General features: G+C 44.5%; 1 pseudogene; it reads right to left on the reverse strand.

Moving 5' to 3' along the window:
* Positions 1 to 21,767: 21,767 nt before the first annotated feature.
* LOC120109284 lies at positions 21,768 to 23,212 on the reverse strand (annotated as a pseudogene).
* Between the last annotated feature and the right edge of the window lie 2,010 nt (positions 23,213 to 25,222).

Here is a 25,222-nt window from a genome sequence, read left to right on the forward strand (position 1 = left end):
ATAGTTGTTTCTATCAAAATTCTGGTTATGATTCGGCTTTCAATACAAATAATCTTGTTTTAGAGAGATAGGCAATTTTCTTTTAGATTAATTAAGATTTTATATTTGACTTATGGGAGATGGTTCAAAGGAATTAATATTCATACTTTTAGAATATTTTTATGCTCAGATTAAACATGACGTGTTAACATTAATCAATAGAATTCGAGATAATTTTATGTAAGGATATTAATCATTCAATCAAGGATACAGTGATTATACTAAATGAGACACTTTAAAGATCAGATTTATTAATCTTAGATTTTTTGAATAGTCTTGAGAATTACAAAAAAAATCATTGTTATAAAACTTTTTAGTAGAATTTTCATTATGATCACGACACATTAATCATTTATGATTGAAACATATGATGCATACATGCGACTTATAGAGTAAATCATAATATATTTCAAACAATCACATAAGGAATGAGTGATATTATGATAAATTATACTCATACCTTCACAAATAATGAAATAAGATTTCATAAGTATTATGCTCAATAAAGTTTTAACATGAAGGTATGAAATCAGCATCAAGTGTTTATACTAGAGAGGAAATTTAGATTTTTGTAAACTTGAAGAAGAAGGTTATATATATATCCATTCATTGTTTTCTTATCATGATGCAAGCACTAGAAAGTTTCATGCTAAACTCGTTGAGATAAAATTTAACATATGAGGCATTTAAAAACTTTGATGCAGAGAGTATCGTAATTTCATAAAAAAGATAATTTCAATACACGAAGTAGAATGTTAAACCTTATACTAAATTTAATGAATAAAATGAGACTTATCTTTAATTATGTGTCAATGCACCCATTTGTATGAAAATTTCATTTGTTCCATGGGTAGCTTAGCACACCTACATCTATACCCTCATATTTTTCATTTTGGGTACCCAAGCTTGCTTGGGTCCTTGAGGGTTAGTGCATATGGTTCCTTTTGGAATCCAAATTTGTTTAATCGTAATAACTTTACCATTTGATTTATTCGAATTAGAACCATAAATAAAGTTTTTATGCCCAATCTTTTTATATTTGAAATAAGTTATCTTATTTGATGGTTTGCTTGGCAAATTGATAACCTTTTTCTTTAGGGTTTTATTATTGAGCAAAGGAATCCAGCCAAGTCTTGATTTATCAAAAACAGCATGTTGGCTTTCAAACATCGTTTTTAATTTTTCTGAACTTACAGTGAATTTGTTAATAAAAGATTTTAATTGGTTGATTTCTTCATTTAGGTTTTGATTTTCTTTAATTAAATTCTGATTTTTCTGAATCAATTGTTCTGAATTTAACCTTAAGCTTTCATTTTCAGAATTTAGTTTGTCTTGTATTTCAGCAAAAGAATTTCTTTCTTTTAAAATTTTTAGATTTAGTTTCTTAGAATTTTTATTCTTCATAGCTAGTTTTCTACATTCACAATACAATTCATGAAAAGCATTTAATAATTCATCATAAGAAAATTCTTCTTGAAAATCATTTGATGTAAGAGTAGATTCAGATTGTACCTTATCTTCTTGTGCCATAAAGCACAAGTTAGTTACCCCTTGTACTTCTTTGGAGCTAGTATCATCATTGTTGCTCCTAACTTTTATTTTCTTGCTTGACTCTTCCTTGGTCAAGGCTTTCTTCCTTTTTATCTCTTTCTTACTTTCTTCTTGCTTCCTCTTCTTCTTTGTCTTTAGGAAGCTTTTGAATTTTTCGGTGTTTGGGTATGGATCCTTGTTTTCATCACCGAATTCTTCATTTGTTGTTCTTTCTTCCGGATTGGGAGATTCAACATCGTTTTCTGCAGGCTCACTGTTAGTATGTAATTGAAGCATATGTGAGCTAAACAGAATATTGTCATAAATATTTTCTAAAGTATCCCAGATTTCCTTAGCAGATAAACATGCAGAGATTTTATTAAATTCAGTTTCATGGATAGCACAATATAGTATGTTCATAGTATTAGCATTCAATTGTGCTAAGTCTTTTTCATTAATAGTGTGAGAGAGTGAGTGAGGGCCTCTAGTAATGATGTACCATAATTCATAGTTTGAAGCTTGAATGAATATCCTCATTCTAGCTTTCCAATAAGTGTAGTTTGTGCCATTAAATAGCGGTGGTCTATCAATTAATTGTCCCTCTCCTGTAGAACATCCCACTTGGATTGTCATGATCTTTAACTCTTGATTGTGAGATCAATGGGTACTATTAGAGCACCTTGCTCTGATACCACTTGTTGCCCAAGGTGACAATCCAAGAGGGGGGGGTGAATTGGTTTCTTCTAAATTTTTGGTACTTTTAAAACTTTCTTAATTAAGTGCGATGGATGCTCTCTTAGGTTATTTAAGTGAGTTAATCTAATGCAAGAAGAGAAGATAAAGCAAGAGAAAATGAAAGCACAAACACAATGCAAACACACCAATATATAGTGGTTCGGTGCTCTCCTTAGCACCTACGTCCACTCCCCAAGCGTACCCTTGGGAATTCACTATAATCTTGCGGATTACAGTTGGATTATTTTCCGGGCTCACAATCCAAAAACCTTGTTGGTTTTACGGGCTCACCAACGAACCTATACACTTGGTTTTCCGGGCTCACCAAGAACCTTGTTGGTTTTGCGGGCTCACCAACGAACCTATACAACTTTGGTTTTCCGGGTTCACCAAAAACCTTTGTTGGTTTTGCGGGCTCACCAACGAACCTTTGTTGGTTTTGCGGGCTTACCAACGAACCTTTACAAAGTGTTTAAACAAATGAAAAGAAAAGATTTAAACTCCTAGATGAGCATATAAAGCAATATGAACAACAAGAAGAGTTAGAAAGAAATTATCGCTTTGAAGTCGCTTTGCTCTTCTTGGTCAAGGAAGCTTCACTCTTCAATGGGGGAAGGAGCTCTTAATGCCTCTTTGAATCTGCTCAATCCCTTTCTTTGATTCTTGAATGAAGCTCTTGATGAAGCTTGTCTTGCTAGGGTTCTCTCTTGAATGCACTTGATGTATTTTCCCCAAAGCTTGCTTCCTCTAATGAATACTCCTTCTTAAATACTTCTCCAACCTCCAAATAGTCCTTTCTGACCGTTGGATTGAAGAAACTAGCCGTTTATAGCCGTTGGGAGTCCAAAAAGCATTTCTGCACAACTAGCCGTTATGTTCAGCCCGTGTTTGGGTCGGCTCAACCTGTCCTTGGGTCGACCCAACCTTCACTTGGGTCGACTCAAACATTCCTTGGGTCGACCCTCTCAGAAAACACAGAAACTTGAAATTCAGCCTTCTGTTGCCTTGGGTCGACCCAACCTTTCTTTGGGTCGACTCAAACCTTGGGTCAGCTCAACATTTTTCTTGGGTCGACCCAAGGTCAGCTTCAGAAAATTCAGAGCCTTGAATTTCAGCCTTTCTTCACTTGGGTCGACTCAACCTTTCTTTGGGTCGACTCAAGCTTGGGTCGACTCAACTTCATCTTGGGTCGACCCTCTCAGTAAATCCAGAGAACCATTTTTCCTTCATGTTTTGAGGTTCTTGAAGTTTGGGTCGACTCATGCTTACCTTGGGTCGACCCAACCAACTGTTCATCTGTGCCATTTTTGCAGGAGTGTGCCAAATGATTTCTTGATGTGCCGGGGTCGACTCAAACAATCTTTGGGTCGACTCAATCCACACTTTGCTGCATTCTCGAGATTAGATCCATCCAAATGAACAAGATCATATATATATTTTCAATTAAGCATATGTACTGAGAGTAATGAACTTATAAATGAAGTATCAATTTAACTTATAGCATGCTTTGGATAATTGTTTGTTAATCATCAAAATAACACTATCATCCTCACTGCAGCCAATCTACACTGCATGGACCCATATGGCTAGAGACCATGCATTTGTGCAGTCAAACTACAATAACCTCACTGTGAGTAGCCGAAGCATCGCAGGTCAAAGGACTAGTCATACTACTGCAACATCAAGCAAGTCACTGACGAGTGGATAGACATCCAAGTGACTTCTTGTGTTGGTCACGCTCAGTACCCTTGTTCTCTCACAAGCACTTGCACTATTACTTTAGTGTCGCCACACTGTGGACTCGAGTCTCGTCCATCCATAAGGAAAGTAATGTGTGCACTGATCGGATCGATCACCGTCCTTGTGATGATCCATTGATCAGGAGCATTCAGAAATTAATCACCAATGATGCATGGCTCAAATTCTTAACTCTTAAGAATACGCATCATCATCGTATTAATTCTTGGACGATTCATAGACACATAAACAATATGAATAGAAAGATGCCTTTTATTTATTCAATAATAAATAGTCAAGTACAAAATTATGTCCCTATAATTAATAATGTGTCAGCCAAAATTGGCTTCTAGGGCATACATCTAACACATGACCCATGTGTATCTAGAAAAATTATCTACAATGACAAGGCCATACTTGTTTCCACCAAGACTTGTAGTTCTAGTTGGTCCAAATAGATCCATGTGTAGTAGTTCAAGGGGTCTAGTTGTAGTGACACAATTTATGGATTTAAAAGAGCTCCTAGATTGTTTGCCATATTGACACGCTTCACAAATTTTATTTTTCTCAAATTTTAGTTTTGGCAAACCTATTACAGAATCTCTTTTAACTAGTTTTGATATTGTATCCATACTTGCATGACCTAATTTACGGTGCCATAGCCAACTTATATCATTAGCCTTAGTATCACTAGCTACTAAGCAAGGTTTATTTTTGGCAAGATCTTCAAGATCTACTACGTACACATTTCCACGTCTTATTCCTTTGAATACTAAGCTTGTTGGGAACCCGCCCATGCCGCTGATATTTCAAAAATTAAATCAGGTGGCAGCGGAATCGGCATGCACGGGTTCGACGTTCATCGCATGAATGTTGTTTCGAGACCTTTCATAATTAGGTAAGAATTAAAACTTTTAAAACTAATAGGAAGATCAAATCTTCACCTTGCGCGGGTAGATGATCACCGCAAATCTGAATTCGTGATTTTGGAAGAAGGTTCGCTTGAAGCCATTCAAACGTCCGGCCTCTACGGGTATCCACACGAAGCAGGATCCGATCCAAACTCTCTATCTCACCGAGGTGCTAGCTCCCTTGCAGAGATAGCTTTGATGGCTGATGTCCTCTCTTTCAATCAACTCTTGATTGCACTAGAGAGGAGGAAGAAGAAGGATCTTGAAGAAGAAGAAGAAGATCAAATCCCTTCGCAGCCTTCTTCTCTTCACACGCGCTGAAGCCAAGGAAGAAGACCAAGAGGAGGGAGACGCCTCCTCTTCTTTTCCTTTACTGATGGCGGCTGAACCAAGGGTGGAGAGGGAGAGGGTGGCCACGGCTTGGAGGAAGAGGGCTCATCTACCTTGGGGCCGGCCCTAGTCCTCCTTTTATAAGGAGTGGAGCTCCTAACAATTAGGAGCTCCAAGACAATCTTCCAAAGAGGGAAGGGGGGCGCCGGCCCCTCTCTTCATGCCGCACACAAGGAGAGGAGGAGGGGCGTGATCCCTCCTTCTTGTGTTGCCCTAATCCTCTTCCAAAGAGGATTGGGTGCCTCTCTTATGGTTAAGTCCTAATCTAATTAGGATTAGCCAATTGGGTTCAATCTATGTTAGTCCTAATCCAATTAGGACTTGAATGAACCATGACTCAATTGAACTCTTCAATCCTAATCCAATTAGGAGTCATGTTGATTCATTAGATTATTAATTAATTTAGACTTAAGGAATCCTAATCTAATTAGGATGTATTTAATTTTAGTCCTAATCCAATTAGGACTCTATTTGAATCCAAAGTCCTAATCCGATTAGGACTCTAGGAATCCTACTCCAAGTAGGAATCCAATTTTGATTCAAAACTCCTAATCTCATTAGGATTGAGGAATCCTATTCCAAGTAGGAATCCCAGTCCTACTCCAACTAGGATTCCCAGTCCTAATCCAATTAGGACTCTAGGAATCCTACCCGAAGTAGGACTCTTGTTTCAAGTCCAATTAATTAATTCCCTTTGTTCCTTCAACTTCTTATCAATCAAATTGATTTCTTGTGATTCCTAATCACGATTTCAACCATCGGATCGGTCAATACTTCTAGTGTATGTGACCCCATAGGTTCTATTCTGACTGGTAGTGAGATATATTGTGATCTCTATCTCAATATCATTGAAAACTCCTTTCAATGGGTTGGAATGATTCCAACTCAACTCATTAGGGTTTATCGATCATCAAGATAATCCCTATGAGTCCCACCATCCACCAGTGACACCTAGCAGCATGTAGTGGCTACCCAGCAGAATGGAATGATGAACCTCTAGGTGCAGTTAACGTGTGATACAGTCCTACTATCGTGGATCCCTACAGGACGGAGGTCATGGACAACTCGTCAAACCCCATCGTCTGTCATATGTCAAGATTTATTCGACTTGAGTTCGATAGTGGAAAACTCTTTTTCCACTTTATATTACTGCCCTGGCCAAGGTCTTAGAACTCAGTCTAACAAATCACATAGGATCACTCCTCTTCTATCAAGGTCGATAGATTCCTTATAGGTGCATACCCTACTCCTACAGTGAACTTACTGCAGCCAATCTACACTGCATGGACCCATATGGCTAGAGACCATGTATGTGTGCAGTCAAACTACAATAACCTCACTGTGAGTAGCCGAAGCACCGCAGGTCAAAGGACCAGTCACACTACTGCAACATCAAGCAAGTCACTGACGAGTGGATAGACATCCAAGTGACTTCTTGTCTTGGTCACGCTCAGTACCCTTGTTCTCTAACAAGCACCTGCACTATCACTTCAGTGTCCCTACACTGTGGACTCAAGTCTCGTCCATCCAGAAGGAAAGTGATCTGTGCACTGATCGGATCGATCACCGTCCTCGTGATGATCCATTGATCAGGAGCATTTAGAAATTAATCACCAATGATACATGGCTCAAATTCTCAACTCTTGAGAATATGTATCATCATCTTATTAATTCCTTGGACGATTCATAGACACATAAATAATATGAATGAAAAGATGCCTTTTATTTATTCAATAATAAATAGTCAAGTACAAAATTATGTCCCTAGAATCAACAATGTGTCAGCCAAATTGGCTTCTAGGGCATACATCTAACAATCTCCCACTTGCACTAAAGCCAATTGGTCATATATCTTAGGCCCATCTTCTCAAGGTGGGCTTCAGTCTTTTGCTGACTCAGCTGCTTAGTGAACGGGTCTGCCACGTTATCCGCGGAGTCTACTCTCTGCACCTCTACATATTTCTTCTCCACATAGTCGCGTATGAGGTGAAAGCGCCGCTCTATATGCTTAGACTTCTGATGAGACCTTGGCTCCTTAGCAAGGGCTATGGCGCCATTATTATCGCAGTAGAGTGTCATGGCATCTGATGTCATCACATCCAACTCTGCAATGAATTTCTTGAACCAGAAGCCTTCCTTAGCAGCTTTAGAGGCGGCGATGTATTCAGCTTCCATAGTAGAATCAGCAATGATCAGTTGTTTAGAACTCTTCCAATTCACCGCACCACCATTGCACAAGAACACATATCCAGATGTTGACTTCCTGTCATCGACATCAGTCATGAAGTCTGAATCTGTGTACCCTTCTACCTTTAACTCTGATAATCCTCCAAAAACCAAGAATAAATCTTTAGTTCTTCTCAAGTACTTAAGAATATTCTTCACAGCTGTCCAGTGTTCTTCACCTGGATTCGACTGATATCTGCTTGTGACACTCACAGCAAGAGCTATATCAGGTCGTGTACATAGCATGGCATACATGAGGCTTCCTATTGCCGATGCATAAGGAATCTTGCTCATGCGTTGAATCTCTTCAGATGTGTTGGGGCACATCTTCTTGGAGAGATGAATTCCATGCCTTAGGGGTAAGAGACCCCTCTTGGAGTTTTCCATGCTGAACCTCTTCAGCACCTCCTCTATGTACATCTTCTGTGAAAGGCCAAGCATCCTTTTAGATCTATCTCTATAGACCTTTATTCCCAAAATATAGGATGCTTCCCCAAGGTCTTTCATGGAGAATTCTTTTGACAACCAGACCTTGACCGAGGTTAGCATGGGAATATCATTCCCAATCAGGAGAATGTCATCTACGTACAGTACGAGAAAAACGACAGCACTCCCACTAACCTTTTTGTAAACACACGGTTCCTCTTCGTTTTTGATGAAATCAAACGTTTTGATTGCGTCATCGAAACGAGTGTTCCAACTCCGAGATGCTTGCTTTAGTCCATAGATGGACCTTTGCAGCTTGCAGACCTTGTGATCTCCATCACTGGAAGTGAAACCCAAAGGCTGTTCCATATAGATATCTTCATCAAGATATCCATTCAGGAAAGCAGTTTTCACATCCATCTGCCAGATTTCATAATCATGAAATGCTGCAATGGCAAGCAATGTTTGGATGGATTTTAGCATGGCTACAGGTGAAAAGGTCTCCTGATAGTCAATGCCTTCGCGTTGACTATACCCTTTCGCCATAAAGCCTTGCCTTATAGGTCTCTACCTCTCCATCCGAACCTATCTTCCTTTTGTAGATCCATTTGCATCCAATAGGTACAATACCTTCTGGTGGATCTACTAAGGTCCAGACTTGGTTGGAATGCATGGAGTCTAACTCTGACTTCATAGCTTCCAGCCATTTCTCGGAATCGATATCAGATATCGCCTCGTTGTAGGTTTTGGGATCCTGTATGTGATCCCTATCTCCCACTAGGAACATTTCCTCGGTATCCTCTTCTAGTATACCTAAGTATCTATCGGGAGGATGGGAGACCCTACTAGATCTACGAGGTGGTTGAGGGACATCGTGTACTGGCTCTTTATGAATGGGTTCTATAGGATCCATGACTCGTTGCTTTTCAGAGACTTTCTCTTCAAGCTCAATTTTCCTCCCACTGCCTCTATCAAGGATAAACTGATTTTCCAAGAAGATGGCATGACGGCTCACAAACACATTGTGATCCTCTGAGATGTAGAAATTGTATCCTAATGGCTCTTTAGGATATCCTATAAAACGAGCACTTATGGTCCTAGCCTCTAACTTGTCCGCCTGTAGTCGCTTGACGTGGGCTGGACATCCCCAAATCTTGAGATGACCCAGACTTGGTTTCTTACCATGCCATATCTCATACGGTGTGGTAGGAACGGATTTAGAGGGAACTCTATTCAATAAATAAATCGCTGTGAGTAAGGCATCTCCCCAAAGGAACATAGGTAAATCAGTGAAGCTCATCATGGACCTGACCATATCCAATAGGGTCCGATTCCTCCTTTCTGACACTCCGTTGAGTTGAGGTGTACCCGGAGGTGTCCATTGTGAGACTATGCCATTTTCTTTGAGATAGTCCCGAAATTCCCCACTAAGGTATTCTCCTCCTCGATCTGATCGAAGAGCCTTAAGAGGTTTTCCAGTTTGTTTTTCTACTTCATTCTTGAACTCTTTGAACTTTTCAAAAGAGTCAGACTTGTGTCTCATAAGATACACATACCCATACCGTGAATAATCATCGGTAAAGGTAATGAAGTAAGAATAACGTCCCCTGGCTAGCACATCGAATGGGCCACATACATCTATATGTACTAGAGCAAGTAATTCAGTGGTCCTCTCCCCATGTCCTACAAGGGGCAGTCTAGCCATTTTTCCTTGAAGACAGGACTCGCAAACTGGATATGACTCGGAAGTCAATGCGCCGAGAAGCCCATCTTTATCCATTTTGTTCATCCTATCCTCTCCAATATGGCCAAGTCTGAGGTGCCACAAATATCTTTGGTTTATCTCATCTCTGGATCTTTTGGATCCTTTGGCACTCACATCTTGCTCGGTAACATTCACAGATACATCCATATGTAAATGATAGAGACTGTCAATCATGAAACCACGTGCGACTATTTTATTTCTCAAATAAATAGAATAGCAGTCTTTGTCAAATGTAAAAACATGACCTTCCTGTGCTAGACATGAAACAGAAATCAAATTTCTGCTAGCAACAGGTACATAATAGCAGTCTCTAAGTATTAAACTAGATCCAGACGGTAGTCGCAGATGGTAGGTGCCCACAGCCACAGCAGCAACTTTTGCCCCGTTGCCAACCCTAAGGGTTACCGCACCTTCCGCCAGCCTTCTACTTTCCTTTAGACCCTGCATGGTAGTGCACAGATGAGCACTAGAACCAGAATCTATAACCCAACTAGAAGTAGAAGAAACCGTTAGATTAGTTTCAATTATGAGCAAGTCTATACCTTCTGAAGGTGTGTCACCTTTCTTGTTCTTCAGGCTCTCGAGGTATGAAGGACAGTTTCTCTTCCAGTGGCCTTCGACATTGCAGTGGAAACATTTTCCTTTGTCGTTAGCCTTTTTCTTTTGAACTTCCTTCTTTGGCTTCTTGTCTTTCTTCTGCTTCTTAGCAGGCTTCTTTTTCTTCCAAGCAGACTTTCTCTTGGAACCAGAAGTCAACTCAGCAGCAAGGACATTGCCCCTTGAACCTTTCAAGGCTCCCTCAGCAGTTACCAACATGTTGATTAGTTCAGTCTTAGTGCATTCAATCTTATTCATGTGGTAGTTTACTATAAACTGACCAAATGAATCAGGAAGTGACTGTAGGATCAAATCCACTTGTAATTCCTTGTGCATGTCCATACCGAGCTTCTGAAGCTCCTCTAGATCCTTGATCATAGTCAGACCGTGATCATGGACAGACTGCCCTTCGCGCATCTTCGTCTTGAAGAGCCTCTTGGACACTTCAAAACGAGCTGTGCGACTCTGCTCACCATACAACTCTTGCAGGTGTGCCAGTATGTCCCTAGCAGTCTTTATATTTTCATGCTGGCATTGGAGTTCATTAGACATGGATGCCATCATATAGCATTTTACTCTAATGTCATCATCCAACCACTTTTTATGCATTTCACGCTGAACATCAGTAGGACGTGCTGGTAGTGTGGGGATATCTGAATCGAGTATGTAGCCTATCTTCTCACAGTCCAAAACTATTTTGAGATTTCTAAGCCAGTCTTTGTAATTGGTTCCGGTCAGTCGGTTGGTCTCAAGAATACGGGTCAAAGGGTTTGAAGCTGACATTGTATCTGCAGAGAGTAAAGATTCTAGTTAGACTTTTGTACTTGATCCTAATCTGTTCTAAGGTCTTTTAGAACAAATGTAACTCCCACTATTTTCTCGAATCCCTCACACTCCCCTGGTAGGGAAACGGAAATCCCACACGACTAGGGTTTCTAGTGGGTACTGCGGTCCCACCGATTTACATGCCACCTCACCTAACAGTTATTGGTGACACATAGATGGATGAGTATACAACTCTTGTACAATGCTTCTCAAGCATGTTGCAGTGCAACTTGGTCTCTAAGCCATGAAGACCTCACCTAACAGTTATTGGTCCCATTTCTTAGTTAAGTCAGACCCACCATATAACCGTAGGAATAAAGTCGTCATTGGGTCCTCACCTAACAGTTATTGGTGCCCAACCCCACCTTTACCCTACAACATCTCATGTCTATAGAGAGGTCCAGCCCCCCGATGCAACTTGACCACTGTGTCCAGCCGAGACAAAATCAACATCAGAAAGGCCTTAGCAGCTCTACTACAGTGGAAGACCTATTGACTTAATATTGGTTAATCAGGTCTTAGTGTTTGCAACTTGAGCCCTTCATAAGAGGTAATCGAACAATTGGCCAGGTAAGCAGGTGGGAGGCTCCCCTTACTCAGAGAGTAAGGTCCTAATTAAGTAACCACCTTTCATGCTTTCCTAGACACCAATTAGATCAATTAATCTAATATGACTTGCTCATGTCGGTTCACTCTCGACTTGATTGAGGAGGTTTTGATTTAGGTCTCAATTGGGTTTGCTACATCACATGTAAACCTATCTACCCGACTCGCATTTACATCACATGCAAACGGCACATCACAGGCAGTTATAATCGCAGCATCAAATTAAAGCTAAACTTTAACTAGGTGATGATCATGGATTCTAATTAGGTCGTATTACAAGCACATGCACATCAATCGATCAAGTGGTCTTCAACTCTTGAATTGGTTCCAAGCCTCCTTGATTCGATCCTTGATCAACCCTTGATCCCATCGCCATCAACCGCTTGGATCACCTTTCATCTCATGCCTTTGCTTCAGCTTGATCGTTGATGTACATCACATCACAGAAATACAACCAGATGTAAAATAAAAATAAAAATAAATTACATCTCCTTTTAGGAGGCACGCAGGCCTCTCAAAACATCAAATAAGATGCATGCAAGCATCTGAAAAATTACATGACATCGCAGATCACATCGCAGGTCATTACATTTGATACCAAAAGGGTTTGAATCCTATGATCATCACCGTATGCAACAATTATAATTTTCAGATCTGAAAACTAACTGATTATATCATGACATAGGTCGCTGATCATGCTAATCATGATTCTAAACTTTGTAATCCCATTAACAATGCAATTAGAATCATCTTTTTATCACATAAAAATCAGCATGTAAAAATCAGCACCCTTGAAAATCTGCATACAGAATTTTTCAGCATGCATGATCATTCAATTTTCAGATCTAATAAGCCTTTAGATATTTAATTCTTACCTTAATCTACGAAGCCTAGGCTCTGATACCACTGTTGGGAACCCGCCCATGCCGCTGATATTTCAAAAATTAAATCAGGTGGCAGCGGAATCGGCATGCACGGGTTCGACGTTCATCGGCATGAATGTTGTTTCGAGACCTTTCATAATTAGGTAAGAATTAAAACTTTTAAAACTAATAGGAAGATCAAATCTTCACCTTGCGCGGGTAGATGATCACCGCAAATCTGAATTCGTGGTTTTGGAAGAAGGTTCGCTTGAAGCCGTTCAAACGTCCGGCCTCTACGGGTATCCACACGAAGCAGGATCCGATCCAAACTCTCTATCTCACCGAGGTGCTAGCTCCCTTGCAGAGATAGCTTTGATGGCTGATGTCCTCTCTTTCAATCAACTCTTGATTGCACTAGAGAGGAGGAAGAAGAAGGATCTTGAAGAAGAAGAAGAAGATCAAATCCCTTCGCAGCCTTCTTCTCTTCACACGCGCTGAAGCCAAGGAAGAAGACCAAGAGGAGGGAGACGCCTCCTCTTCTTTTCCTTTGCTGATGGCGGCTGAACCAAGGGTGGAGAGGGAGAGGGGTGGCCACGGCTTGGAGGAAGAGGGCTCATCTACCTTGGGGCCGGCCCTAGTCCTCCTTTTATAAGGAGTGGAGCTCCTAACAATTAGGAGCTCCAAGACAATCTTCCAAAGAGGGAAGGGGGGCGCCGGCCCCTCTCTTCATGCCGCACACAAGGAGAGGAGGAGGGGCGTGATCCCTCCTTCTTGTGTTGCCCTAATCCTCTTCCAAAGAGGATTGGGTGCCTCTCTTATGGTTAAGTCCTAATCTAATTAGGATTAGCCAATTGGGTTCAATCTATGTTAGTCCTAATCCAATTAGGACTTGAATGAACCATGACTCAATTGAACTCTTCAATCCTAAATCCAATTAGGAGTCATGTTGATTCATTAGATTATTAATTAATTTAGACTTAAGGAATCCTAATCTAATTAGGATGTATTTAATTTTAGTCCTAATCCAATTAGGACTCTATTTGAATCCAAAGTCCTAATCCGATTAGGACTCTAGGAATCCTACTCCAAGTAGGGAATCCAATTTTGATTCAAAACTCCTAATCTCATTAGGATTGAGGAATCCTATTCCAAGTAGGAATCCCAGTCCTACTCCAACTAGGATTCCCAGTCCTAATCCAATTAGGACTCTAGGAATCCTACCCGAAGTAGGACTCTTGTTTCAAGTCCAATTAATTAATTCCCTTTGTTCCTTCAACTTCTTATCAATCAAATTGATTTCTTGTGATTCCTAATCACGATTTCAACCATCGGATCGGTCAATACTTCTAGTGTGTGTGACCTCCATAGGTTCTATTCTGACTGGTAGTGAGATATATTGTGATCTCTATCTCAATATCATTGAAAACTCCTTTCAATGGGTTGGAACGATTCCAACTCAACTCATTAGGGTTTATCGATCATCAAGATAATCCCTATGAGTCCCACCATCCACCAGTGACACCTAGCAGCATGTAGTGGCTACCCAGCAGAATGGAATGATGAACCTCTAGGTGCAGTTAACGTGTGATACAGTCCTACTATCGTGGATCCCTACAGGACGGAGGTCATGGACAACTCGTCAAACCCCATCGTCTGTCATATGTCAAGATTTATTCGACTTGAGTTCGATAGTGGAAAACTCTTTTTCCACTTTATATTACTGCCCTGGCCAAGGTCTTAGAACTCAGTCTAACAAATCACATAGGATCACTCCTCTTCTATCAAGGTCGATAGATTCCTTATAGGTGCATACCCTACTCCTACAGTGAACTTACTGCAGGCCAATCTACACTGCATGGACCCATATGGCTAGAGACCATGTATGTGTGCAGTCAAACTACAGTAACCTCACTGTGAGTAGCCGAAACACCGCAGGTCAAAGGACCAGTCACACTACTGCAACATCAAGCAAGTCACTGACGAGTGGATAGACATCCAAGTGACTTCTTGTCTTGGTCACGCTCAGTACCCTTGTTCTCTAACAAGCACCTGCACTATCACTTCAGTGTCCCTACACTGTGGACTCAAGTCTCGTCCATCCCAGAAGGAAAGTGATCTGTGCACTGATCGGATCGATCACCGTCCTCGTGATGATCCATTGATCAGGAGCATTTAGAAATTAATCACCAATGATACATGGCTCAAATTCTCAACTCTTGAGAATATGTATCATCATTCTTATTAATTCCTTGGACGATTCATAGACACATAAATAATATGAATGAAAAGATGCCTTTTATTTATTCAATAATAAATAGTCAAGTACAAAATTATGTCCCTAGAATCAACAATGTGTCAGCCAAATTGGCTTCTAGGGCATACATCTAACAGCTGCGGCTTGGTGAGCAGTGGCGGAGAAGCAAGAAGGCACCTAAGCTCTTCAAAAGCCTGCTGGCATTCCTCCGACCATAAAAGTCTTTCGGTCGCTTGAGGATCTTGAAGAATGGGAGGCACCGCTCGGCCGACCAGGAGACAAATCTCCCCAGAGCTGTGACCCTCCCAGTGAGCCGCTGTACCTCTTTGACCGTCTTCGGAGGCACAATCTCTTGTAGCGCTCGGATCTTCTCAGGGTTTGCTTCGATTCCCCGTTGGGTTACCACGAACCCAAGTAACTTGTCCGAGGTGACTCCGAAGGCGCACTTTGCAGGGTTGAGCTTCATTTGATATTTCCTAAGGGTGGAGAATGCTTCACTGAGGTCGGCTACATGGTCCTCCGCCGTCCGGCTTTTCACCAGCATGTCGTCCACATATACTTCCATGTTCGGGCCTATTTGGTCTTTAAATATTTGGCTGACCAGCCTTTGGTATGTTGCTCCGGCATTTTTCAACCCGAAAGGCATTACTTTGTAGCAATAGGTGCCCCTATCGGTTATGAAAGCCGTCTTCTCTTCGTCTTCTGGCGCCATTCGAATTTGATTATACCCCGAGAAGGCGTCCATGAAGGTCAGCAACTGGTGTCCCGAGGTGGAGTCGACGAGCTGGTCGATGTTGGAAAGCTGTCCTTTGGGCAAACTTTGTTCAAGTCGTGTGTAGTCCACGCACATGCGCCATTTCCCATTAGATTTCTTCACGAGGACCACGTTGGCGAGCCAGTCTGGATAGGAGACCTCCCGGATGAAGCCGGCGTCGAGAAGTTTGTCCACCTCCTCTGCCGCTGCCCGTTGTCGTTCCAGGGCGGAGCCCCGTTTCTTCTGCCGCATGGGTATGCAGGTCGGCTTCACTTGGAGCCAGTGGACCATGACCTCAGGATTAATTTCCGGCATGTCGGCGGGCGACCAGGCGAAGATGTCCAGGTTGGTCCAAAGGAACTCGATCAGGCGGTCCCTTTCAAGGGAGCTCAGACCGGAGCCGACCTGCACAGTTAGCTCTGGGCAGTTTTGTCTTAATGGAACTTGGGTAAGAAGCTCACCGGGCTCTACCCGTTCCTTGTAGAGGTCAGCCCGCACCTCCAGGGTTTCGATGGGCAGCGCCTGATTTGATGTTGGCGCCTCGGCGGTTTGCTCCTCTTGGCTTGGTGCTTTAGCCGGTTGCTTGGCTTTATAGGTTGCCATATAGCACCGCTTAGCTATCAGCTGGTCCACATGAACTTTGCCTACTCCTTGGTCGGTGGGGAACCGTACGAGCAAGTGGTAAGTCGAGACCACAGCTCGGAGGGCATTTAGCCCTGGTCGTCCGAGAATGGCGTTGTAGGCCAAAAGCAGGCGGACCACAAGAAAATCCGTTCTCACAGTGCGTTCTCAGGGAGCGAGGCCGACCGTGACAAGAAAGCCGACCTCACCCTCAACCGGGACGGAGTCCCGGTGAATCCGATCAGTGGAGCGTTCATCTCCGAAGCTGGCTTTCCGTCATCTCCATTTTTTGATAGGCATCGTAGTACAAAACATTCGCCGAGCTTCCATGATCAACTAGGACATGTTTTACATCAAACTTATTTACAATCATAGAGATGACTACAGCGTCATCATGAGGAGTCTCAACTCCTTCCATGTCCTTGTCTGAGAATGAGATGGCTTCGGAGGTGCACGGGCGCTTCGGAGGGGTCCTTCCCTCGCTTGGTTCTTCAGCCGAGTTTCCTCCCCAATGGTGTTGATGGTGCCGGCGATGGGTCTATTATCATTTGGACGTTCGGGCTGTGCGGCATTTTCCGCTGGTCTCCTTTCCTCGCACCGGTTCTGCACGAACCGGTTGAGTACCCCGCGGTGGATGAGCGCCTCGATCTCATCTCGGAGCTGGAAGCAATCCTCCGTGTCGTGGCCGCGGTCCCGGTGGAAACGGCAATACTTCCTAGGATTGCGCCAAGCTCCCGCGTCCCGCATTGGAGGTGGAGGTCGGAAATAGTCCCGACCTTCTATCTCCATAAGGACCTCTGCTCGGGGGCATTCAACGGGGTATAGCTCTCGTACCTCCTCGAGGACATCCGTGGTCGCGGTGGGGATCGCTGTCGAGGCGGGGACCTTGGCCGTGGCTGTCCCCGTTGTAGAGGTGGGCTCCTCAGTCGAGGCTGGTTATTTCGGCGGGGAATCGGCTTCTTGGGCGGCCGCGCTCTTCGCGGCACTTCTTCGGTTTCTTTGAAGCCTGCTCGGTCACGCCCTTTCTGGAGGCGATAGCCTCCTTGGCCTTCGCATACTTCCGAGCTCGGGCCAACATCTCATTGAAGTCGGCGGGGAAGCACTTCTCGATAGAGAAGAGAAATCTGTAAGAGCGAGCCCCGTCTTTACTGCCGACATGGCTATCGACTGGTCGAGCTCGCAGACCTCTCAGGTTGCAGCGGTGAAGCGGTCGAGATATTCTCTAAAGGATTCCCCGTCCTTTTGCTTGACATCCAGGAGGGAATCCGATGTTTGCCGCTGCGTCGGCTGGCAGCAAAGTTGGTGGTGAACTGCCTTCCGAGCTGCTCAAAGAAGGATACCGTGCTCGGCTTCAGTCCCGAGAACCAAAGCCGAGCCGTTCCCCGAAGAGTTGCGGAGAAGGCCTTGCAGAGCACAGCCTCCGAGGACCCTTGCAATGCCATGAAGGCTCTGTAACTTTCCAAATGATCGAGGGGGTCGGTAGTTCCATTGTAGGGCTCCACTTGAGGCATTTTGAACCTCAGTGGACCGGCTCGTCCTCGATCTGGCGGAAAAAGGGGACTTGGTGGTAAATTCGAAGTCGCCCTCTCGCCTTGCCTTCCTGCTATGAAGCGCCTCAATCTGGCGCTCGAGGTTCTCGACCTTCCTGTCGAGCTCTCCAGCCTGGGGGATTGCCACGGTAGTCTGCTCTGGCTCGTGGCGGTCCGGGGCCGACTCAGCTTCTGAAAACTGTGGCCTTTTGTCTATGCTCCTCCTCGGCAATTCTCTCCGAGGAGATGCCCAGGGGGCGTCTTGGCGACAGCATCACTCTTCATTGTTGGCCCTCGAGGAGCCATGGGGGTTTGGGCCCTGGGGCGCCGGTCCATCTGGAGGAAGCACTGGCTGGACTTGGGCCCGCGGAGGCGGCATGGGCAGGGCTTCCCCATGTTGCAGTCCTTGGATAGCGGCGGCCAGGGTATGAACATGCTGCACCAGGACATTGAACTGTTCTGGCTGGACTTGGGGAGCTGGATCAGCCGGAGATGGCGAGTTACGGAGAGAGTGTCCGGGGATTTGTGGGAGACGCCGGGAGGCGTTAGAGGCTCCTTTACTCCTCAACTTCATGGCCACGACTCGGGCCCTTCCTCTAGCGCCAACTGTTGCTGAAATTTGGACCCGCGACCGTCGGCTGAGGAGGAGGGGAGCTCCGGTGCTGGAATGGCGGGTGGCGGTCCGTCGGCGAGCGGCGTCCCCCGGGAGACCTGCAACAAGCCGGTGGCCGGGGTTTCCGGCACCGGCCCTCCGATGCTCAAGTCAGAGGGGGCAAATATGTGGAGAAAGAGTAATTTTTCGAGTTTTTGCCAGCCAACCCCCTCTCCGGGCATCGGGTTTCCTTTTTATAGGGGGATATAGATATACCTGCGATGTGACGGAGCGAACGGGTTACCGTATGATTGTATGTGTCGGATTAATGCACGATCGTGTGAATTAATGCCTTGCCGTAGGAGATCAAGTTGACGGTAATGAGTCGTCGTGGTTGATCGACGCGGCCGGGCGGATTTGCCGTGGAGGGCTTGAGATCCGTAAATGGCAGGAGCCATGCGTATTAATTATTGAGTGAGCCGGAGATCAGTAGAGGCCATGCGCATTAATTGTTGAGTGAGCCGGAGATCAGCAGAGGCCATGCGCATTAATTGTTGAGTGAGCCGGAGATCAGCAGAGGTCATGCACATTAATTGTTTAGTGCAATGGCAGGGTATGGTCCCTGATCGGACTGCAAGTGGATGTGATTGCAGTAGGTGGACGGTGCAGTTGGGAGACCAGGCTCTCAAGGTCGAGGATGTTAAGACCAAGTGTTTGGGCGGGGCGCTTCGGGGTTGAGCGCTTGGTCGGACTCCAGGTCTGGTTGCGGGCCTTAAGGCTTCGGGTCGGGCGCCTTCTGGTCGGGAGCACGTGCCGACCGCGTGCCCCCTATGTTTTGGAGTGACTGATTTTCCCCCAACAAGTTCCATGTGTCGAAGACACGGTCGATGGCGACCAAGTAATGGGGGTTTGGCTTCCTAACCCGCAGTAGCCTGGTGGACTTGGTGAGCTTATCAGCTTGGGTTGTTTTGGATGCATCAATCACCCTCTCTGGTGGCCAGCAGATTTATGTTAGCCAATGGAACCTTTTATCTGTTGGTGAGAGTTCCTAGTTTTAGTATTCCAATTGTATTTCAAAAAATTAAGGTTATAGTGAAGTTACTCTCTGCCTTGTTCCCTGTTCCTAATATTTAAGTTTTATTTTAGTGAAAAATTAAGATTATTTTCTCATTCACCGAAAATTAAGTGGACTGGGCTGTAATTCTCCAAATTACATCCAATTTTACTGTGGTACAATTTTGGTTTGCTGGGTGTGGAAAACAAGGGCTTTTCACTGAAGTGGGATGTAATTTATCATGTTCCTCTACATCTGATTGCCTTTGAAGGGACCTGCAATTTTTTTGCATGCATGATCTATTGTCATTTATAATGAATCTCATGGGACATTATCTTTAAAGAAAGTGTATCTCATCATCTATTATCATGAATGCTGAAATTAGAAGGTCCCAGATTAGCATTCGAAGTTTTGCAAATGACAATCTCCACACACAGGATGTAGGAATTTGATTAGAGCTGATCATGGGTTGGGCCTCGTGCCTAAACTTTATTTATTTTTAATCGAGTATGGGCCAAGCCTATGTAAAATTTGATATTTTTTATAAAAATTAAAAGCCACAAAATGAATCAAAGGGCAAAGGTAGACAGAGACACAGCAAAAATAGCTTGACATCAAGTCCAAACCTAAAACAAAGAGGCCTCTCATTTAACAATATAGTTTTTAAAAGCAATTAAACCAGACAAGATAACTTCCAGTAGAAAGTGGCGCGATTGATTCTGTATACGGCATCAGAGTTTTACAGAGAACATACAAGGCCATGCGAACTCGAAAGACCATCAACATATAAATCAAAATCAAGCACAAGTTCTTCTATCAGGACCTATCTGGGCCATGGCCTATCTCCGACGTGACCTCCCTCCTACGAGAAAGGTCCCTACCGGAAGATGAAGCACCACCTGACATTGCCGTACTCACCAAATAGAAGAAAATAAAGAAGCAGGAAGGGAAAGAAGGAAAAGAAAAACGACAGTCCTCCAAGCAAACGTGGGTAAGAGACCTACTATGGGTTTCACCGAAAATGCCGCCGATCGAAAGCAAGGGATCAAGGTGATCACCAGAAAACGCCTCGGAGCGCCGCGCGGGAAAACTAAGCAACGATTGGAAAAAGGGGAGAAGAAGGTGGAAGAAGAAGAAGACAATAGCTGCAGCGGCCAAATGAGAGCTTCTAGGGCCAGGCCAGGGTTTATATAGACCCCCCGACGGCTCAGATCGACAGAACCAATCGCGCTTCCCGTCTAGATCGCGCCACGTGTCGGCCTCGGAAACCGAAGCAGCGTATCAACTTGGATCGACACTTTAAAAGCAAAATCGAAGCGGCGTCTCGTCAGACACTGGAGCCTCATTATGAACCCGTGGCCCAAAACTGCCTCGAAAAGCGAAAGGCCGCCGCCTTGTGCTCTTATTAAAGACACCCCTGAAGCGCGCGAAACGGCGGAGCGACTTAAAGCCGTCTGATTCCACCGGCATGATGAAGATAGCTACTTCCTTCACCCGAGCTCGCAAACGGCTCAAATTCGGAAGTCGGTAGTTGGGGAAAAAATGGATTGCTCAAAACATGTGGATATATCGCCGGCACGTGATGGCGAGCGCGACGGCGGCAACCCTCAAGGTGCCCAACCTCAAGACGTCCGACCTCAAGGCGTCCGACCTCGAGACGCCTGACCTCGGCGCTCCCGACCTCAGAGCTCACAGCCTTACAGCCTTAATCTTAATTAAGCTGAGCCCGATCGACCTCAAGCCCAAAGGAGACCCAGTCAAAGGACGAAGCAGACCCCTTCCACTCCATCAAAAATCAAGTCCCTCTCCTTCTCATCCGGGGTCCAATTCCGCGATCTCCGCCCAGCGACTGTCAACGATTAAATGCGCACGATCTCAACGGACCTCCAGCCAGCCCAAAATCTTGGGCCATCCACGGCAACTCATTAATTCACACGATCGCGTCCAATCATGACGGTAACTCATTAATTTGCACAGTCACATCACAGGTAACCCATATACCCCTCTTATAAAAAGGGGACTTCTTCCTCCTGAGGAGAGAACTTTTTTTTTCTTTTACGAAACCTCTCTGCTGGCTCCACCAAAAAACCTCCTCTGACTTAAGCATCGGAGGGCCGGCTCCGAAACTCCCGGCCACCGGCTTCTTGCAGGTCCTCCGAGAAAACTGTCCACCGTTGCACCCCCTGCTGAAGCTCCTCCTCCTTGGTCCGCGCGTCATCCCCGGGTCCAGTTTCCAACAACACCTGGTTTTGAGACACCGAATAATTTTAAAATCAAAAATTTTAGCATTAGACCTCATGAAGCACACCAGACTAACAACGAATAATAGTACTTTTTGGAATCAACTCATGAAGAAAGACATTACATTTGCATAGAATGCAACTGAAAACAGCCCAGAAATGAAAGATCAAAGATCTTATGGAAGAGAAACTAAGGAGAAATCTTATCCTTGATCAAGGATGCCTGGCTTGGAAATCCTTCATGAAGCAACCAGCTTTTCAACTCCGGCCAACGGCATCGCGTTATATATCGAAGCCCGCATGCCGCCGACGGATCGGTGGCCCTTGAGCTGAACCATCCCTTCCTTGGCAGCCTCCTCGATGAACTTCTTGTCAAGCTCACTCCTCTGCAGCGTGAAGGGAACGTTCATCAGCGATCTCACCGATTTCTCCACCGGAGAGATATAAAACCCGCCGCTCCCGTCGATCGTATCGTAGATAATTCCGGCCTTCTCCGCATTCTTCTTCTCGAACTCTGCCAGTCCGCCCTGCTCCAGTAAATGCTCGTAACACCAGGCCGCACATATAGATCGCGAAGCACGGCGGCGTGTTGTAGAGCGAAGCGCTGTCGGCGTGGGTCTTGTAGTCGAGCATCACCGCGCGTGATCTCCTGGGCGCTGCCGATGAGATCTCGCCGCACGATAACGATGTGACCCCAGACGGGCCGACGTTCTTCTGCACCCCAGCGTAGATCGCGCCGAACTTGGAGACGTCGACGGGCTTCGAGCAGAAGTTGGAGGACATGTCCGCGACCAAGATCGAGTTTTTATTCGCCGGCGTCGGGTAATCCTTGAACTCGACGCCGTGGATGGTCTCGTTGGCGCAGATGTGGAGGTATTTGGCGTCAGGGTTCTGCGGGATCTGGTCGAAAGATGGGATCTTGGTGTACTTTTCGGGCTTGCCGGACCAGATGAGGTTGGGCTTGCAGAACTTCTGGGCTTCTTTGAAGGCCTTGTCACTCCAGGATCCGGTGACCAAGTAGTCGGCGGGGTCGGAGGTGGACGAGCAGAGGTTGAGGGGGACGGCTGCGAACTGTGTGGTGACGCCGCCCTGGAGGAAGAGGACGGCGAAGTCGTCGGGGACGGAGAGGAGGAGGCGGAGATCGGACTCGGCCTTCTGATGACGGAATCGAACTCCTTTCCACGGTGGCTCATCTCCATGATGCTTATGCCGGAGCCGCGGTAGTTGTAGAGCTCGGCCTGGGCCTTGAGGAGGACGGGCTCGGGAGTGTGGCGGGGCCTGGGGCGAAGTTGAACACGCCGCGGTCGCCGGGAGAGGCGGCGAGGATGAGGAGGGGGCGGAGGTGACGGCGGCGCAGGAGACCGGAGAATCGGGGGTTGGGGCGAAGGCGACGGGTTTGGGGGAGGGCGGAGGGGATTCTGGAGGAGGAAAGAGTTGGGGGCGGCGACGGCAGCGGCGGCGGCGGCCATTGGAGCCATTGGAGAAAAGAGGAGGAGAAACAGGGGAGGAGGCAAAAGTAAAAAAAAACAGAGAGGAGTTGGTGGGAGCAAAGGGGCAAAGGTGGGAAAGAATGGGCTGGTTCAGAGCTTGAAAGAGATCCAAGAGCTACTCAGTTGGTTATCAATGTCTTTCCAAATTGGAAAGAATTTCTTGGTGCATTTTTTGCCTGTCATCCACAACCTTCTCCTTAAACAATAGGCGCATTTAACCTGCCTCCACCAAGGATTACTTTAGCCCATAGCAAGCTTCCAAACCCATTTAGCTAGCAAAGCAAGATTCATCTAATCAATATTTTTTGATACCTAATCCTCCCTGTTCTTTGGACCTGGACACATTGTCCCAATTAATAAAATACTGAAAGCCGCCTACTGTCTCCCTGCTTTTCCAAATGATGGAGAATATATTTTTTCTCTCCATTTCTTACTGTTCTAAAATGGCAATATAGTAGCTTAACAAATTATAACCAATAAAAGGCTTCAAGCCAAGTTTTTATTGCATATTAAGCAATAAATTTTAGTAATAATCAAGCATATGGACATGAATATCATTAATTTAGCAACCATATATATGGTGTATGAAGAACTCTATACAAACCAAATCTTTTTATTTTATATATATATATTATATATATATATATAATAAACTTTTTCTTAATATTTTTATGAAATATTTTGCCATCTTTGACTGAATTGAAAGATAGTACATAGGTCCTTTCTAAATGGGCCCCTCCATTATAAAAAGATAGTTTCAACTCATGAAGCTTTTTGATGATGACTTAAATGCAATAGATAATAGAAACCAGCAGCCAGTAGCTTTAGCACTCCTCAAATGGTCCAATTCATTTTATTACCAAACACTATCACAAAATATTGAGAAAACCCTTTAATCCACTAATAAAAAAAATTAAGAAAAAAAACCTAGTGGAGCAAATGACCAAGCTTAGTGGCTAAACCAAAGGTGAGACAAAGAATGGCTTCCATCTTTTTTAGCTAAAAACTTCCTACTTTGTGGACATGTTACACAGTCATTCAGGTCAATTTGCTAGTGAATATATCAGTCATACTTATGAGCCAAATTGACCCGATTCTAGCTCCAAAATTTTCAACTTGAGCACAATTTTCATTTGCATCTAATATGCTTGGCCAAATAATTTCTCAGTAAAGTTAGGGTATGAGCTTTATTCAAGATAATAGGTTTACTCGCACCAAATTAGGAGCCTTTGGTCAGAATTGAGTTGTGTCAATTTGGAAGCCATAAACTAAATCATGCATATTTGGCTTGGATCAGGTTACTCAAGCTTTCATCGCAAAGTATTTGTGCACAAAAAAAATATTTCTTCCTCCTCAAGATCAAGTTTAAAAGCCTATTTAACATAATTCTTTTAAGTATTTCATTGACCCAAACTCCAATTAACGCAAGCTGACCCAGAACCCTAATCCATCCCTGTTTCATAAAATATGGAAATCTGTTATACAATGTCATAATTTAAAAAAGAAGGAAAAGGTCAGCACACCAGTGGAATTCCTGGTTTTGTGTTTAGTGGAAAGAGTGCAGCCTACCTGTTTGACCCTTTGGTCCCATGACAAGGAAAGCATGGTAGGTGGGATGACTTGATGGCAAAGCATGAGAGAGAGAGATTGTTTTTCTTTGCTTCTCATGTTCATTGAAATGTAAGCATATGTGCTTGCCTATATTGGACTGTAATTTTGGACTATTGTGTATAAATAGAGTGACACAAGAAATTGGCATGTGCTTGTGTTAGGTCCCAACCAGAGAAGAAGGAGCCGAATGGAAGAGCGAGAAAAATATATTCAATGGCTCTACCTTGGATGAGAGCAACCGATGCAAGAGCAAACAACTCTACTTTGGGTGAGAGCAACCCATGCAAGCCAACCCATCCCTTCTTTCCCACGCTCCGTCCTTACGGTCGTCCGTTCGCCGCTCCGAAGTTGGAAACGGTGGAACGGTGGCGAATGGCGGGGGCACCGGCGAGGTGAGGAGGCTGCCGGAGGAGCTGATGGCGGCGGC

The sequence above is a fragment of the Phoenix dactylifera genome, unplaced genomic scaffold (genome assembly GCF_009389715.1).
Source record: "Phoenix dactylifera cultivar Barhee BC4 unplaced genomic scaffold, palm_55x_up_171113_PBpolish2nd_filt_p 001984F, whole genome shotgun sequence".
In the NCBI taxonomy this organism is placed as follows: Eukaryota; Viridiplantae; Streptophyta; class Magnoliopsida; order Arecales; family Arecaceae; genus Phoenix; species Phoenix dactylifera.